Here is a 5,634-nt window from a genome sequence, read left to right as displayed (position 1 = left end):
TAAAAAAATAGTTAAAGGAGGTAAAAAAAAAAGTGTTGAACCCAAAGTTGAACCCAAAGGCTGCTACCAAGGTGAGGCGATGGATGGTTCTGTGTCAAAAAAAATCAAACACCGTGGCAGAGAACAGCAACAAGGCAAGAACTATGCGGCATGATGAGGTCTTTCCAGGGCAGGTATTTCTAAACATGCAAAGTGCACTACTGTATTTTCCGCCGTACACATCGCACCGCCCTATAAGTCGCATCAGCCCAAAAATGTCTGATGAAGTGGAAAAATCCATAAATACGTCACTTGGGCGTATATGGCGTGTTGATGTGTGCGGCTGACTATCCTGCTCTCACGATGAAGGTTATTTCGTGTTGCCGAGTTCGTTGGTCCTCATCTGCTCGCGCAGACTCATGTTCGTGCTGCTGTTGTTTTGGCACATTGTTTTTGTGCTGTTGGTGCTTAGTGTATTCTTAGTTTAGTGAATGTAGTATACTCTTAGTTCATGACTCGGCTCTTACTAATGTTTTTCTTTACAATTTGTGTTTTTGCTGGTTGTAACTGGGACCCTGTGTACGTAGTTTCATCCCACCTCATGTACCACGTGTGGTGTGCTTGACAGATAAATGTCTCTGGCTCTCTGATAAGTCGCAGGGCATGCAAATTATGTAAAAAAAAAAAGTGACTTATAGGCTGAAAAATAAGTTAGTTATTTAGCCTAGCTAAATCAACTTAGTTGTTTGAGTCTCTTTTTTTTTAAGAATAAAAAAGGTAGTGACACAATCGATCCTTAATGGGGATTTTTCTATTTAGGGTGCTTTTATAGTTGACAGTTTTTTTGTTGTTGTTTTTTTACGGCATTTACCGTTCACACCCATCCATCATCTCTAACCGCTTCTTCCTTTTCTGGTCAGAGGATTCACTGGTGCCCATTTCCAGCAATCACTGTGCGAGAGGCGGGGGGGACACCCTGGACATGTCTCCAGTCAGGGACACAAAGACAAACAAGACAACCATTCACTCTCTCACTCACACCTACGGACAATTTAGAGTTACCAATCAGCCTAATATACATGTTTTTAGTCCGTGGGAGGAAACCGGAGTACACGGAGAGAATCCACGCATGCACGGAGAGAACATGCAAACTCCACCCAGAAAGGTCGCAGTCCAGGGTTTGAACCAGTGACTTTCTTGCCGAGAGGCCACCACTCTACCAACTGAGCCACCATGTCGCCCAAATTACAAATTTGTTTTGATACCATTCACACCCCTCCAGTAAATAAAAAAAAAAAAAAAAAAACAGAATGTCAGACACTGTTTTATTTTGAAAGGGTTATGAAGTGGAAGCTATGGTTATGGGTGAGCTCAGCTTTATTGCTTTACATGCATTCCCCTCCACGCTCATCCATCTGACCAGTGAAAACGAAGAACCCCTGGCTAGCAGAATTATCAACAGACATGTCTCCACCTGGGCAGCACGGTGGCACAACTGGTAGAGCTGCTGCCTCTCAGCGAACAGGTCCCTGGTTCAAACCCCAGTCCAGGGGCCTTCTGGGTGGAGTTTGCATGTTCTCTCCGTGCATGCGTGGGTTTTCTCCGGTTACTCCGGTTTCCTCCCACAGACCAAAAACATGCATGTTAGGCTGATTGGTGACTGTGTCCTTAGGTGTGAGTGAGAGAGTGAATGGTTGTTTGTCTTGTTTGTCTCTATGTGGCTCTGTGATGGACTTGCGACCCGTCCAGGGTGTACCCCGCCCCTCGCACAGTGATTGCTGGACATGGGCACCAGTGACCCCCGTGACCCAAAATGGAATAAACGGGTAAAGATAATGGATGGATGGATGGATGTCTCCACCTAAAACCTTTGTTTCATTAGAGGGACTTTCAGCTGCAGGAACCAGGGTGAGTACCGTAAACCTTCATTCACTGCAAATTCATCATTTCACAGTTTAAAATGAAAACGTGAAACCTGCAACGGTCCTAAACCTTGAAGCAGCAGAATTAGAGGAAAAAATGCTAACATAGTTAAAGAGTGCTCAAAATTCCAGATTCTGGCTCAGGCAAAGACTCCAACGCAGAGAAACAATGGGAAATTTTGAGGATCTAATAAACAGGTCAACCAAGGAAAAGGGAAAAGAAACATTAGATTTACTTCCTTTAGAAATCCCCAAAATGGTCCAGTGGTGTCCTCAGCTTAGAAGAGGCAGAAACCTGTAGACCCATCATCCACTGAGGTCTGATCAGACCAAACTCTGATTTGGAAACAAGGCCCAAGAACTCAATAATGGAGAACTTGTGTGCAGGTGCTCTGGACTGTACCAGAAGGCAGTTTGCTCACCAAAGAGCAGCACAATGAGTCCTCAGCACTGAAAAATACAAACGCACTCGGTGACCTTTATATCCAAGGTGCATTGCCATCAGGGAGGGGTCCAACTGGTTCTGAATTTCATCTGCAGCTGAAAAATGACCCTAAACAAAGTTATTAGGAACTCCCTTGAACATAAACAAAGAGGAGCCCTGAAGGCGATAGTACCGGTATGTGAGACTAAACACACCTACGATTTCATCCATAAAAGAACTGAGTCAGCACAACTACAGGCTGGACATTATCTACAGTCCCAGCTCTCCGATCGTGCTTTTCTTCAGTTCACTGACCCGGAGATCTGACATAAAGAGGTCCATTATGCAACATAACCCACACACTACATCTAACACATACACGCACACAAGCAATGTCCTTACACTACAACTGTCAAGACACAGTCCAAACCCTTTAGCCACAGTAACGTCCAGAGCGACTGCCATTAGCTGAAGAGTCCTCCGTTGTAATTTCAGCTGCGTCCACAAAACTGTTCTCTTCACATCCAGTTACTAAATGTCACGGCGTCGGGTTCCAACTACCCTCAGTAAAGCCGGGCCACTCTACCTGGCCGTCTCTCCTTACCCTTTTCACACAGGGCTCGCCATCTTTCTGTTTGTTCCAGTACTGTCACGTGTGAAACTAGCGCAGTGCACATCTGGGTGTGCACCTTCAGAACAAGTGCAACGAGTTATTTTCTCCAAGAATGAAGGCGTACCTGCACCTCACCGGAAGCACCTAAGCTCTTTATTTCCTTTCCTCTGTGCCCCACAGATTTGTCCCTCGTGTTCCACTATTGAGTTAACCTTCATTTTTCAAAGGTCATTAGGCTCCCGATGAGTCTACATTCATTTAAACAGAGGAGAAACAGTTGGAGGATCGGAAATGTGATGTACATAAACGAAGGAACAGCATTTGTTGTTCCAAAGAAAGCAGATCTAGAAATTACACTGATTGAAATTGGTTTGTTTTGTCATTCTAGGTAAAGCACTGTGACATTCCCTCTGGCAGTAACCCCAGTTCTAAGTCCTAATCTAATCTCTGGTAATCTTTTTTCCCCAACAAAATATGATGATCCCCACCCCCAATCCTAAAATGACCTTCAGCCCTTCAGTGCAGTTCAGTTTTGAAAGCATTTAACATTTAACTGATAAATCTAGTGGATGATGGTCCCATCGTTTCCTGTTAGGGGTCAGGGATGTTCAGACTGATCATATAAATATTACATTCAGCAGCAATGACTGAAAAAGTTTTACTTCTAGTGGCATTAATACTAGGGATGCACGATATTATCGGCATGGTACTGGTATCGGCCGATATTAGCGATAAAGTTAAATATCGGACATCGGCCATTCCATCAAAATAACTCACCGACATGAAAGGCTTCCGTTTTAAGTTAAATTTTAATTTAAGAAACTGTCAAGTAGATCTATTAATGCACTACTACGTATGCACTTTTCACTTGTCGCTTGTGAACTGGTTAAATTTGTGAAAATGTACAAATTTGCACTGTTTCGAGTGTTCTCATTGTGTTAGAGTAAATGTCATGAATAAATTTGACATTAAACATAATCCAAGTTGAAGTGTTGCATCATTTTCAGCCCCTTTTTTGGCATCTGCATTTGGTAGCAGGACAAACTGACAAAGACCGTGCAGAATAATGTATTTTAATTCCACAGCAGAGAAAGTTATGTAGTCTCTGCAAGTAGGTCTAGGGGAAAAAATATTGGTATCAGCCAAATAAGTTTTAACATATCAGATATCGGCTAAAAATCCAATATCATGCATCCCTAATTAATACATTTCCCATCATCCTCTTATTTGTTTGCAACAATTCAGACCAAACTTGGTTAAATCACCCATAATTTAAAGACACTGATGTCCAATATTGGTATACTCTTGAGACTTTGGTGATGTGGTGTCTTTTCCTCTCCATCCATTTGACTATTGTACAAAAGTACAAACAAAATACTGTTTTGTTGTTGTTCGGTTATGATAAATGTTTAAATGACCCCTAATTTCCAGCTTATTCCCATAAAGGTTCCAGTTTTTAATATTTCCAATGGACCCCTGCTTGACTTCCCATGGAAATTGCTGGAAATTTACCACCCCTTTCCATCCATATGTGGATACAGATGAAGTGATGCTGCGCCGTCTTCCTTGTGGTTTCCTCGAGGTGAATACATAGTTTTATTAAATCAAACGTCGTCACTAAAAAGTGTTGGTCTTGACAAGAGAAAACTTTGTTTTTACTTAATCGACCTAAACGAAAATGGTAAATTGAATACAAATAATGACGATTTAGGTTGAAAATTTATACACAACGTCCATATTTATAAAAATATATAAATATAGCCCGACTGTGGGAGTGCTCTCTGCAGGATTATGAACACTTAGCTGAAGCTAAGAAGCCGATCGTGAACGGAAATGCACTAATGTCACAAAAGTAGATTTAAGCTGGTAAAAATGGGACTTTACTGCAATAAATTAGAGAAGATGGTGGATTTGATTTTAGGTGGGGTTGAGTTAGAGTAAAAATACAGATGGCAAGATTATTTCAGATCTCACTGAAAACGGTGCGATAAGAACAGATAAATTGAATTGGAAACAAAAAAGGTAAATTTAGTTTAACGGACAGGGTTATGTGCGTGTACAAAAAAATTATTTTTATCACATGGAATGTAATGTTTAGCAACTTCCAGGAACAGATGATTCTCAGAAGATGATTAAACCTTTTAAACATTAGCTTGATTTGTGTCCAAACATAAAAACCTCTCAGCCCTAAAACCTGGTCACAGAAATCCATGTTCACCGAACAATATTGTGTCTTTTTAATAGTTTATTGTATTTATTCTACTTGGACTTTAACTAGATTAGATTATTTAAAAGATTCTGACGATATAACAAACTTTAGCTAAAAATACTGTCTACCAGGTGTGTGCTTTTAAAAATATTTCAAACATGGTTTAATTGATTACCGTACTTCTTATAGTAAATATCCAATACTGTTAAAATACTCAAGTATTAAATATGCAGAATATTTGTACTTCTGTTCATTTCTGCTTTGAAAGCCTAAAAGCTGATTTTTCTCACTGTTTTTGCTTTTGCAACAAAATTACCGGTGTTGAAGTGCGTAGAAAATATAAATACTTCAAAGTTTTAAAAAGAGTAACAGGTTTTGGTTACCAACGTTGGGTTTGGACCTCATTGTGGGTCACATAAAACCACTTGATGGCGTGTTGAAATAATTTCCAGAGAGATATTTGCATTTTTTCCAAAATATAAGTGAC

This window comes from Nematolebias whitei, chromosome 22 (assembly GCF_014905685.2).
Source record: "Nematolebias whitei isolate Nwh7 chromosome 22, NemWhi1, whole genome shotgun sequence".
Lineage (NCBI taxonomy): Eukaryota > Metazoa > Chordata > Actinopteri > Cyprinodontiformes > Rivulidae > Nematolebias > Nematolebias whitei.
This window is presented reverse-complemented; position numbering follows the sequence as displayed.